At 42.7% G+C, this 14,096-nt stretch overlaps 1 pseudogene across 1 annotated transcript; it reads left to right on the top strand.

Moving 5' to 3' along the window:
* Positions 1-61: 61 nt before the first annotated feature.
* LOC309632711 (olfactory receptor 2F1-like) lies at positions 62-13,547 on the top strand (annotated as a pseudogene). The gene has a single exon. The product of its transcript is annotated as an olfactory receptor 2F1-like (transcript).
* The last annotated feature ends 549 nt before the right edge of the window (positions 13,548-14,096 follow it).

Raw genomic sequence — 14,096 nt, 5'->3', positions numbered from 1 at the left:
TAGAGAAAGCCCACACGCAGCAACGAAGACCCAACGCAGCCAAAGATTAATTAATTAATTAATTAATTAATTTTAAAAAAAAAACGAACTGTGGGGTATCCTTGGACTAAATCCATAGCATGTAGCATAATGTCTCGGTTCCCTTAGAAAATATAAAGGTTTACAGTCACTTTCAGTTCCCCAAACAGTACCATTTCAGTACTAAAAATAGCCAATTTTATTAGGGCAAGCTTGAGGCAAATGTAGAGACCTGGAGGTGAGTAGGAAGACTCCAGAGAAAAAAGCAAGTCAGCTTCCTCATCTAAAGGCCAGGAAGACAGTTTTATCTAAGAGTAGCAGGAAACACCCAGCCAGAACTTTTCTCTCCTCCTTTTGGGTGAGAGGCATGGTTTTGCTTAACTGGGGCATGGAAAAGATCCCAACTGCTTCTCCTTCTGCTGACCTCTATGTAGTGAAGTTCAGAACATCAAGGCATGAAGAGACTTCTACATTCTTCCATTTGCAACCCTTTTATTTCAGAAAGAAAAGAATGGTGGCGGCAGCATGGTCTAGTGAAAAGAGTCTAAAATTTAATGGAATTCCCTGGAGGTCCAATGGTTAGGATTCCGCACTTCCACTGCATGGGGCACAGGTTCGATCCCTGGTTGGGGAACTAAGATCCCGCGTGCCATGTGGCGCGGCCTAAAAGAAAAAATTTTTTTTCACCAAGAGTCTAAGATTTGAAATCAGTCATATAATGATTTTCATCTCAGCTGGTTCTTTACCAATCATCTAGCTCCGGCCAAGTCCGTGCCTGCCTCACAGAGTTGTTACGAATTCGACAGAACACTGTTATCCTCTCCTCACTCCCCAGGACATGGCACATACCCAAGTCCCCCTTTAGGGTCGAGCCCATACCAAGCTAGGGGAACCTGGAAGGGACTCTCACAAAGAACCAAACAGGCTCTTTTAGCAAAATATTTCACGTCTTATGCTTAGTGATGACAATCTGATTGTCGTGTAGCTGCTTGATCCCGTAGTCAGAGTTGCCCTGGTATAGTCCTTCAATTCCTCCTCTACCCACATGGTTCCACAGCCCCACCAGGCAATGGCATCCATGGAAGAATGGAATGGAACAGAGTGACTGCTGATTGCTAGATCAGAGTTGGGATATATATGGAGCACAGAGATTAAAGGATAGAGAAGCGATAGGGGGAGGAGAGCGTCAAAGGTAGAAATGTTTACCTGATCCCCATCTGGAGACCTCACGGGAGACTGTAGCTCGGGAGGCCACAGCACAGCAGTGGAAGAGGGCGCCAAATAGGTCTGAGACAGGTTCCTCGCTCCTAGAACATGGGATGGATGCCTCAAGCTCCTGCACGTTTCAAATGCGAGGTATAGAAGGCACCTGAAAGTTCTACCAGAGAACCTGCCAGGGTAGGATCAACTTGGTGGGGAAAAAGGACTACAAGGTGGACTTCCTAAGCCATGGCCCCAAAAGGAATCATGGTCAGTTCTTGGAGGTGGTGTGTGTGTGGAAAACGGGGGGCAGAATCACATCAGAAACCCCTAAGTGGAACCATTTCAACAAAAGGATTGCCATTGAACCCTGACAAGGCCAAGACAACAAACTGCCCATGTGTCCCTCAGCCACAGACTTCAATACTGGATGCCATGGGCTAGATCCAGACTGACCATGTCTCAGCAGAAACCTGCCATGTGTACACACGCAGATAAGAGTGATTGCCCAACTGCAGAGACCAGCACCAGGACCAGCATGAAACAAGAGTGATTCTACACCCTCATCCCAAGTTCCACGTTATCCCATAGTAGCAGTTTTCTCTTATACCCAGAATCCACCAGTGAGAAAAGAAAGAAATAAACCATTCTGATCAAAGGTTGAACTTTGAATTAATTAACTATTTACTTGGAAGGATTATTTTTAGTCAAAAGATACTGTTTATACTGTAGGAAACTAAGATATTTTTAATTGGCAGTATTATATTGTTTGCTTTCTTTCCTCTTTCCATACTAAGCATCAGAATGTAAACTCGGGATGATAAGATCACTATAGAAAACAAATAAGCTACATTTTCATATAACATCCATGAAGAGTATTTAAAGTTGTTTCACCATCACCTAGGCAAGTTGATCTGGAAGTAAAGGTTGCTCTGAGCTCCTTGTGTGTGCTAGTAATCTATTAAGGAAAGACTTCTTTTCTAGAAATGAGCTGTACTGAACCTGTCCAATGTTAATATAAAATAAGGAAATTACATAAAATTTCAAGGAGATGATTCTTATAAAGCATTTAGTACTCGTTAAATATTAGTTGCCAAGTCTTTCTTTCTCATTCCCACCAGCACCACCTAAGTGGTTTCCCTCAAGTCACATAGTTGCTTATGCACAAAGAGAAGACCAAATCACAGAAATCATTTTACATTTTCCTAGTGTGTTAGAGGTAGGAATAAGAGGAGTATTCAGACCCTCTCATGACAGAGATAATTAGTGATGAGTTGTAGCCAAAGCTATTGAATCGGCTGTCAAGTGTAGAGATCATCAGCCCAGGTAACCTGCTTTCCTAGAAGTTGCCTCTTGACATTTCATGTGGGAAAGCTATCCCTGGTTAAGAGAAAAAAAGAAGAAAGAACTAAAAGGGGAGGTAGGTGCATAACTGAGAACCCGATAAAGTAGTTCACTGGGAGTGAACTAAACTATTCCTAGTAACAGGAAAGTCTTGTGGCAAGGAGATATCAGTGGGGAGAAGTAAGGGGTGGGGAAGCAGTAGTCGTGGGAATATTCCAAAGGAATGAAGGGAAAGACCCAGGGAAGCAGCAGGCCTGGGGCTGCACAGACACTGCAGGAAGTGAATTATCTCCAAGGGCTAGGGATCCAAATAGAACATAAAATATTGGTTCTGTCAATGAAACTCCTCATGTGAATCAGGCTCAAAGGAGATAATTACCCCTATGTCCTCAAGATCACTCTTTGGATCCCATGATGGTCTAACTCCAGTCTCAGGTGTCAGTACCTAGGAAAATATAGCAATGTCCACACTGGAAAACATAGACTTCCAGAGCTGCAGGATCCTTAGAGTCTCACTGAATCTCTGTTTCACAAGTGTGGAAACTGAGACCCAAGGAGATTAAACGGCATGCCCAAAGGCAAAGAGCTATTTACACCAAAGCCCGAGCAAACACCAGTTATCTTGTCCCTAGTGCAGAGTGTTTGCCACCATAGAATATTTACAGATTCACCTTTCATGGTATAAATGATTTAAAACCTGTAGTCATACCTACTTTGCTGAGGCAGGATTTTAATTATACCTTCCCTCCACCCCATAACACTCACCCATGTTTTCCAAAGACCATTCAGTAGTGTGGGACATTAAGCCAGCAAGTTGATTTCCCAGCATCCCTATCTCAATGTGACATATCTATATCAATAATAATTTTTAAATTTTAATTTGGGATCATATTAGAAAAATGTTTATTATAGACATTTTTCAAAAAGAAGAAAATAAAAATACCTATAAACTTATTACCAGAGATAATCTATTGACATTTTATGATTATCCTTTCAGTTCTTTCTTTGTGTTTCTGTCTTTATGCATATCTAACTGTGTGTATATTTTCTTTTCAATTTACGATTGTACTGAACCTACTATTTTCTAACCTATTGTCTTCACCCAGTTACATATTATCTGTAACCTTAGTGTCTGGAAAAGTAGGAAAGTTGCATTTTTGTTTTAACAGCAATGAAATATTTTTATTAGAAGACCATACACTATGTTGTCTGGAAGATGGCACCCAGCAGTTATTTTACACTTGAGTCACCTATATTAATTTATACTAAGTCTATCTTTGATGTACTTCCAGAGTCCTACCTCTCAGGTGTCAATCTCTCTCCCTCTTCTCCCTCATGGTACCCTCAGACTTCTTTTTACTTCTGCCCTCCCCTCAACTTTTGGCTCCAACTCTGTCAAAAGGCCCCATCAGTTTTCAATGCTTGAGGTTGGGAGAGCTTCAGGTCCTTTGGGTCCTGGGCATAGCTGGATGGTAGAAGGAACAGAGGTGAACCTGAGATTACAGGTCCTGCACAAAGGGAAGAGCATGAAGTGAAACTACCGTTCCCCAGTCCATTGTCATTAAACTGGCAAATCTTCAAGATAATTAAATTTTATCTTGCTAATCTTGACCAATTATTATAGAAAAACTCTAATGGGTTACTTGCTAACAATGTATCTGTTTCCATCTTACCAAAGACCGTGTTCTATTATTACAGAAATGGATAAGTAAATAGGAACAAAATCGAATCCCAACCCACCGTTTTCTCTGCTCCTTCTAGTAATTCCAGTGAACAGATTAAAACTTTCATGGAAGATGATCAAGAACTGGGAGATCAAGCTTAGGGAAAGCCCGAAAAACTTCTGATAGTGTGAGAATACACAACTCAACAGCTATGTGATATTGGAGACCACCAAGGAGCCTGTGGGAATATTTTAATGACTGTGAACTTGGGACTTCTCGATGACTTCCAGGACATGAACATGATGGTTCTACTTGGCAATTTCTACTTTACTCCCCACTCCCTGGTCGCTAAAACTAGATATGTGGAGGGAGGGGAGAAGACGCATTCATCTTCTCTTAGAAAGGAGGTCAAACTTGGATTTTAGTTCCACTTCTCCTCCCCAGTTAATCTCAGTCCCTTCCCAATTAATCTCAGTCCCTTCCCATCAGGTCAGAGGTGTAAATATTCTTGTCTCCTGACTCCTGTCAAAGTCTCCAATAATGCCATAGCCTTGAAAAGCAGTGAAAGACTCAAAAAAAGTCAGGGAAGGGCTCATTACTCTGAGAACTAGAAAGACAATTAAAAGTTGAGATAAAACATTTTCAAAATGTTTATCCCATTGGGAACTTAGAAGAGTAGGGAGCTGTGGTTGCTGAGAAGAAGCTTGGGGAGAGAATGAGTAAAGAAACACAGCAAGGGCGTCCCTGGTGGTGCAGTGGTTTAGGATCTGCCTGTCGGTGCAGGGGACACGGGTTCGAGCCCTGGTTTGGGAAGATCCCACATGCCGCGGAGCAGCTAGGCCTGTGAGCCACAATTACTGAGCCTGCACTTCTGGAGCCTGTGCTCCGCAACAAGAGAGGCCGCGATAATGAGAGGCCCGCGCACCGCGATGAAGAGTGGCCCCCACTTGCCGCAACTAGAGAAAGCCCTCTCACAGAAACGAAGACCCAACACAGCCATAAACAAAGAATCCTGGTCAAAAAAGGTGATGATTTAAAAAAAAGAAACACAGCAAGAGCAAGTAATTGCCCTCTGGGGATTCTTAGGTTCTGGAAAGCTATCAGCTAAGACTGACAAAGTAAACCTCCATCCCCAAGAAGAGGATGGACCACTGCTTCAAGGACTTCCTGAAAGATGTGCTGCCTCCCCATCCAAAGTGAGTTCTGTGCATAAGGTGAGGACTCAGCCTCGGTGCGTCCTCCACAGGGAACAATAGGAGGAGGGTGAGACAATAGAGCCCAAACCCCTGGAAGCAGCCAGGACTGTCCTAGGATCCTCTGCTTGGTTTTTCTCGCTGGTTGCAGTTGGAGGCGCTTTGATTCTTCCCACTCAATAAAGTCCTCGGTCTTGGTCAGTCATCCAATCAACAGTATAAACTGAAGTGCTTAGTATATACAGACATACATTCAAAGAGCTGAAGAGTGTCGATAAAGAGAGATAAGGCTCTTTTCTTAGCTTTGAGGCATTTGCATTATACTGGAGATAAAAAGAGGAATGGAGAAGGTGGGATTGGTATAAGAACGGAAGATAGACATGGACCCCTCCTTTTCTCAGGTTTGGTCCCTAATCTAGTGTTGTTATGGATTACCCCACTATGTAAGAAATATCTGGGTCCAATTTTGGAAAGAAGTTCATGTGTCAAAAGCCTACAGGTCTTTCAGCCTTGACCCATTTCTATTTGTATGGTGCCGTCCCTATTTCCTTAGCCTCTGGTTTTCAAGCCAACCTGGTCTCACTCATTGGCACTTCCCCAAACAGTTATGTGTGATATGAATGCTTTGATCCCCAACCCCAGAAACTCATATCTTATTTCCTACAGTCCCACTAGCTATGCATACTTAGAGTAATCAAAGATCAAAGATTTTTTCCCCTCTTTTTATACTGCTTTAAACTACAGCTTATGTATATTCACTTACTGCAGATCTTTACAGCTGGTAGAAATCTTGGTGTTTATCTAACTTATTCATTCTGCAGATGAAGAAACTATGGCTCAGAAAGGTAGTGACCTACAACCATACCTAGATGCTTTATTGATACAGGTTGAAAACCATGTCTCCTTACCACCAATCTACATACGCTGTAAACCACATCTACTTTTTCAAGACGCAAATGCACTTGTTTCTTTGCTTCTACTTTAGTATTTCTACATATCTTTCCGGCTATTTACACAGTCCGACTCTATGTCTCCTGTTACCAGACTTGATACTCAAGCTTCCTCTGAAAACTCTGATAAGATCATGATAACTCATCCTCTCCATCCTCCTGCCAGGCCGAGTTGCTAGAGATGGAGACCAGACTGTATTGATCCTTCTCACCCCAGCACTTGCCACTGGACCAGGTTCTACTCAGTGCTCAGTAAATGTTTACTAAGTCAAGCTAAATGGAAAGAAATTCTCTAACTATCCCCCAAAACTGAGAACAAGGCCATCTATTAATAAAAATCAATGTTTTTATCATCATCTAAAAACAGCATCAAATTTTTATTGGAAAAAAATATATTGCACTTATACTGTGTGTAGAGCATGGTACTACCCACCTGGTATAAACAGACTCTACCTTATTCTTCACTTTATTTAAGCAGGGTCTTTTTATTTCTTTCTTTATTTTTTAATTTTTATTTTATATTGGAGTATAGTTGATTTACAACATTGTGTTAGTTTCAGGCGTACAGCAAAGTGATTTACTTATACACAGACATATACCTATTCTTTTTCAGATTCTTTTCCCATATAGGTTATTATATAGTACTGAGTAACAGGGTCTTCTTAATTAAGTGATTTAGGCAATAAGATGAATTGCAGAGGGGCTTTATGGCCCACATTCTGTTAAATTTCTGGCCTTTATAGCACAAATTCATATTGTTTCTTGTCCCCCTATCACCACGCAAATTGACCTCACCTGTTGAGTATAATAACAATAGCCACTTGTGTTTACTTAGTACTTTACAAAGCCCATCCATATTCATTTCTTCATCTGATCTTACTCAAAATACTGTGAGCTAGGCATTATTATTATTCCCACATTTCAAATGGAGAAACTGAGGCTCAGAGAGGACAAGTAACTTGCCCAGGGCACATAGCAGGCTAATGGAAGAGGCAGACAAGAACTTAGGTCCCTTGACTTCTCATTCAAAGATTTTCCCACTCACCACACAGCATTTCTCTGCATGGCAAGATAGCTGTCCTGGGCCTCCAATCTAAGATTCTTTAGGTGCCTCCCTTCCTAGACCATATCCTTTTAGAACCCCTTCCCGTCCCTCACTAACAGGTTCAGTGAGAACTGAGAATGTGCACCACAGTCTTAAACCTGGTTCCAGGTTGGTTCCCAGGTAGATCTGACACCTGGGTCAATCACCTTACCCCTGTTCCTTGGTTTTCTTGTGTGTAGAATTAAATGGATAAAATACATGATCTCTATGATTCTTTTCATGTCTAACATTTTTAAAAATTTTCTTATATAGTAACAGAGCCCTTCTGAAGGGAATCTGGATTCATGACAGCAACTCTAAAGGTGAGGATTCTGGATGCTGTCACAGCCTCCGGATTGTAGTAGATCAGAGCTGAGTTGCTTTCTCTGCTGTTACAAGGGCGAGGTTCTGTGGGTAGCCACAGGCTCCCTGGGGCAGCGCTTAGAATCCCAACCACCAACTACTGCACTCAGGCCCCAGAACCTGGTCTCCAATCCTGAGAATCTAAAGCCAGTTTCTATTCTTAGCAGTTTCTACACTGACACCTGCTGGCCACTGCAGGACCAGGACTGAGTGGAAGGCAAGAGATGCCTGATCCATCCAGGTTCTCGGCTCTCTCCCTCCACCAATCAGCGCCCAGACCCCCTTCCCAGCTAGAGAGAATCTGAATTGGATTATGCTATTCAATTCTGTTGTATTTGATTATGTGGCTCCACTCTGGTTTTCTTAACACTGATATATTGCTTTTGTCCTTTGTTACGCTGTCTCATTTGATTCTCATAGATTTTACCAAGACCCAATATTTTTAAATTTCTTATTTGATTCTGTGGCACTGCTGATTTTCTAAAACAAATTCCTAACATTGAAAGGCAGTATTTCCTAGAGGTTGGTTGAAAGCATAGTGCCTCATATGCTCAGTAAATATTCTTAAATAATTGAGTTAATTAATGTACTAATTATTCATATTTTAAGAGCAGGAAATATACCTTGATATTACATTTCTATTAAGAAAAACTGATGGCATTTAATTCTATGTTTATAGAAGACTGGTGAACATGTTGGAAGGAAAATGACCCAGTGCAAACTTAGCTAAGAAAGAATTCACTCCCCTTGAAAAGAATCAGTGGATCTCAGTCATTTCATACTCAGTAGTAACATGTAAGTATCATTGGTTTCCAGATGCTCTCATTATATTTTTTTATCATTTATTTAAACATCTAAATAAATGCCTGCAACTTACTATATAAATTGCATATTATTGAGAAATAAGGCATAAGCGCAGTCATAATTTAATTACAGCTGCAAATTTAATTAACCAACTAGTAACCTTGTTCTTCTCCTTCATAGCACTTAGCACAATTATACTTAATTAATTTTTGTAATCATTAATTTAATCTCTATGTCCCCAATTAAATTATAAGAACCAAGGAGCAAGACTCGTGCTTCTGTGTTTCTGGTCCACTGCCATGTGTCTGATGTCTAGCACAGTCCCTGGCACACAGCAGGGGCTTAACCTATACTGATTTCAAGTATTTAAACTTCATCCAGACTGATGGGCACGAGAATGATGTGAGAGGACTCCTTTCTAGGCAGTGACCCAGATCTGGACCCCAGAAGAAACATACTAAGCAAATGAATTCAGTCTTTTAGGGATGGACCCCTAGGCACTCCTCTTGGTCTCAAGTATCTGCTTGTAATGCTTTTCCCACAGCCACCGCACAGTGGAGACTCCTTCTTTTCTTCCCTATCTTCTACTTCACTTCCCTCCTTTTTGTTTTCCTACCTTCCTTCCTTAGTTTTCCTTTCTCTTTTACCTTCCTTTTTTCTTTCCTATAATTCTTTCTCCACCACTTTTTCCCTCTATCTTTCCTTCTATACCAATAGCTTATATCCTATATAATTGTAACTGCTGGATCCTAGATATAAAAGGATGACCAGAACAGGGTCTTCATCCTTGAGTCTAGTGTGAGAACTCAAATGTCCTTTTCCCCACCACCTTCACTGCATTCTCTCCTAAGCACCTAGGTTAAGGAACCTGAGGGGAGGTGCTCCAGTCCTGGCCCACGACTTACTCCCTGACTCCTGAAGTGAGACCTTCACTTGCCCCTCCCTGCCTCTGCTCCTCCCCTTCAGCCTGGCCCACCTGCTCCACGAGGAGGGACAACCCGACCTGGGGGAGTGAGTGTGTCCTCATGGGCCTCTCCAGGGACAGGCAGACGCAGGCTGGGCCCTCTGTCCTGTTTGGGGCCGCCCATCTGCTGACCCTGCTGGGCCACGGACTCATCACCCTCCTGATCGGGCTGGACGCCCGCCTCCACCTTCCCACGTACTTCTTCCTCGGCAACCTCTCCATTGTGGACATCTGCTACACCTCCAGTGGGGTCCCCCAGATGCTGGTGCACTTCCTCCTGGAGAAGACCATCTCCTTCACCCAACATGGAACCCAGCTCTTCTTCTCCCTGGCCCTGAGTTCCTGCTGCTGGCAGCAGTGGCCTGTGATCGCTACGTGGCCGTCTGCGACCCCCTGCTCTACGTGGCAGTGATGCGGCCAAGGCTCTGTGCAGGGCTGGCAGTGGTCTCCTGGCTCGTGGGTCTGGCTAATGCTTCAGTGGAGACTGCGGTCACAGTGCGTCTGCCCACCTGTGGGCACCACGTGCTGAACCATGTGGCCTGTGAGACACTGGCACTCATCAGGTTGGCGTGCGTGGACATCACCCTCAACCAGGCGGTCACAGTGGCCTCCAGCATGGTGGTGCTGCTGGCGCCCGGCTGCCTGGTCGCATTGTCCAGCACCCACATTGTGGCCACCATCCTGCAGATCCGCTCCAGATCCGGGGGCCACCACAAAGCCTTCGGGACCTGCGCCTCCCACTTCACTGTGGTCTCCATGTCTTACGGGCCGGCCCCGGTTACCTACATGCAGCCTGGCTCCACGGCCTCAGGCAAGCAGGACAAGGTGGTGGTGCTCTTTTACGCTGTGGTGACCCCCATGTTGAATCCGCTCATCTACAGTCTGAGGAGCAAGGAGATGAAGGCTGCTCTGAGTCAGGCTCTGATGAGGCGCTCTGAATCGAAACATTAGAATGTGACCTTGTCATAAGAGGGCCTCACTCTGAAGACGGTGGGCACTGGAGCGTACCCTCCGCATACTGTGTGCATGTGCATGTGTGGGCATGTGTGTGCACGTGTCTGTAAGGGAGCAGGTGAGAGAGGCCACAATCCATACTATCTTTTGAAATAATAGAGAAATGGAATTTTATCTCTGGGCACTATTTTTGGTTCCTGACTTAGTCTAAAAAATGTGAATTACAACAACTTAGAAATACATACAGCCTACAGAAAATTAAATGGAAAAAAAAAAGATATACTGGCACATATGAATTAGAAAGGAAGACTAAATCAGAAGCTCGAGCAGTACACAAAATTTATGCCAAGAAAGTCTATTTCCTAAATTCTACAACCATATGTCTAAGCTTTTCTGAAATCGGGAAAAAAGAGGGGACAAGCTGTAAGTTACAAGATTCACCGTGCCCATGGGATCAAACAGGTCTTAGGCCAGAGGTACAAAGGTCATCATGTGATCACACGTGGTCCAGCTCAGCTCAGTAGGGTGGGGTATTCACATGGGGACTTGGAGCCAAAGTCATAGTAATAATCCCCACACCCTTGATGAGCAGGACTGGACACAGTGTGAATCACGTGGATATCACTCTGCTCACTTCCCTTTCAGACTTGCAGTGGGTGGCAGGTGGCTGGCCAAAAAGTGAAATATTCATAACCTCAAACAAATATCTTTCTACATAATCAGGTCTAAGGATATGCTCTTATGAAAACTGAAGGATGTATTCAGAACACATGCTTGACTAAGAATTGTGCCACGTACCATTAGAGATAAGCCAAGCTACTTAAAAAAGAAAGAATTACAACTCCCTGTTAGTGAGAATTTCACTCTACTCTTCTAACCCCCAGTTAATGATTGAACTCTAAACATTCTAGAATGTAAAGTGAGAATAAAGTGAGGCAATGATATTTTATCCAGAAAAATGTTTAAAACAACTTTTAAAAATCAGAATGGGGCTTCCCTGGTGGCGCAGTGGTTGAGAATCTGCCTGCCAATGCAGAGGACACGGGTTCGAGCCCTGGTCTGGGAGGATCCCACATGCCGCGGAGCGGCTGGGCCCGTGAGCCACAACTACTGAGACTGCGCGACTGGAGCCTGTGCTCCGCAACAAGAGAGGCCGCGATAGTGAGAGGCCCGCGCACCGCGATGAAGAGTGGCCCCCGCTTGCCACAACTGGAGAAAGCCCTTGCACAGAAACGAAGACCCAACACAGCCAAAAATAAATAAATAAATAAATAAAAATTAAAAAAAAAAAATCAGAATGAAGCATCTCCTAGCTAAATATTACAGATTTCTGGTTTGTTTTACCCACAAGCAAATATACAAAATATAAACTGAGAACAATTCAAACTTAATCAGTCTGTTGAGAAAATGTCAAAAGATTGAGGAGGAGAAAATGAAGTATCTTTGAAAACTCCTAGCAAAACTTTTTTTAAATTGAGGTAAAATTCACATCACATCACATAACAATTCACGATTTTAAACATTTACAATGCGCAATTCAGTGGCACTTAGTATATTCACAATGTTGCGGAACCTCATGCCTATCTAGTTCCATAACATTTTCATCACCCCCGAAGCGCACCTCATATCCTTTAAGCACTCACTCCCCATTCATCCCCCCTCCCAGGCCCTTACAGCCACTAGTCTGCATTCTGTCTTTATGGATTTGCCTGTTCTGTATACTTCATATAAATGGAATCGTACGATATGTGATCTTTTGTGTCTGGCTTCTTTCATTTAGCATAATGTTTTTGAGGTCTATCCATATTGTTGCATGTAGCAGGGCTTCATTCCTTTTTATGGCTGAATAATGTTCCCTTGTAGGGAAATAACCACATTTTGTTGATCCATTCATCAGGTGATGGATATCTGGGTTGTTTCCAACTTTGGGCTATTGTGAATAGTACTGCTATAAACTTTCATGTACAAGTTTTTGTTTGAAAAACTGTCTTTAATTCTTTTGGGTACATACCCTGGAGTGGAACTGCTGAGTCATACGGTAACTCTATGTTTAACTTTTTAAGGAAATGTCAAATTGTTCTCCACCATAGCTGAACTGTTCTACATTCTCACTAGCAATGAATGAGGGTTCCAATTTCTCTACTTCCTCGACAACACTTAAGTTCTGATTCTTTGATTGTAGCCATCCCAGTGGGTATGAAGTGATATGTTATTGTGTTTTTAATTTGCACGTCCCTAATGACTAATGATGTTGAGCATCTTTTCATGTGTGTGTTGGCCATTTGTATATCTTCTTTGGAGAAATGTCCAGCAAAACTTTTGTTTTTAATTTTATTGAAGACCTCCCCTTCCCTTCCCTCCCTTTCACTCACTCCGTCAGCCCCTTCCTGCCTCCCTCTCCCCCTAGGACCATGACCACCAGCCTCCATCCTCCTCTTAATCCCCTCCCTGGTCCTTTCCCCTACTGCTCCCACTCCCATCTGAGGCACTCAGCTCCATCCCCTGAGAAACATATTTTAACTCTCATTTTTAGACTTCTCATTTTTAGACTGTTAATTTCTTCCCTCAGATCAACAGATTACCTTTTCCTTTCTCTATTCCTTCTCAAAGTTCTCTCCCCCAAACCAAAGCCTCCACACTTAGGCATTTGCCCGCCCTTTACCCAGTGTCTGTGATTTCTACAGCAAAGAAACCTCAGGAGTTCTTCCTCCTTAGTGAGAGAGAACAAACCAACAGGGCTTATACCTTGATGTATTTTCCTTTACCCTCATCACATGTCTATGGAACATCCAGCTTTGAGGAGTGTGGTATCCTAGTACACCTTCTAACATAACCTGGCTACAGAAATGCTCATCAAGTAGTTGAATGAACAAACTTTGTGTATGAGGTTTGATAAAACCAGTTAAAAGTTGGAAGGGGTCAACTGATGTTGGTTCTATACTTGTTGAGCTATAATCCTTCATTAAATTATGACGTAGTTGGGACAATAATCTATTGACACCTTCTAATCCTAATTTATATATAAAATAAAATTTAGATTGTATTGTCTGCAGCAGTAGTGCATACATCTAGTTTATCCAAAGAAGACATCAGCTCATTAGGTTGTAGGTTAGAAAAGAGGGGGGAAATGTCCAAAATATTTTCCTACTTATCCCATTGTTTGAGTTTTAGAATTTAGAAATTTTTCTTGGTCCTTGCCTCTTTAAAGAGAGACTCAATGTATTTAAAGGGTACTTACTAATCAGGAGGAAACAACTGTTTGGTCCCTCAAAAGACCCTTCCTATTAGAGTCATTCTTGAGCCGGTATCACAGAGCGGACTCTGAAAACATCAGTGATAAGCTTCTACACTGAGCTCCTAGATAAGAGGATGAATTTTAAAGAAACCACTCCTCGATATGATGTTCACTCATTCATTCAGTCCACCGGCTCTATATGCCAGTCTCTGTTAGAACTAGAAAGGGCACAATAAAAAGAAAAAATACCCTCTCTACCCTTCAAGCAACTTGCTTGTTAGAAGTCAGAAAAGGGGAGTGAAAGAGCTGGGCTTAGTGGAGGG

The sequence above is a fragment of the Balaenoptera borealis genome (assembly GCF_965194805.1).
Source record: "Balaenoptera borealis genome assembly, chromosome: 7".
Lineage (NCBI taxonomy): Eukaryota > Metazoa > Chordata > Mammalia > Artiodactyla > Balaenopteridae > Balaenoptera > Balaenoptera borealis.
This window is presented reverse-complemented; position numbering and strand designations above follow the sequence as displayed.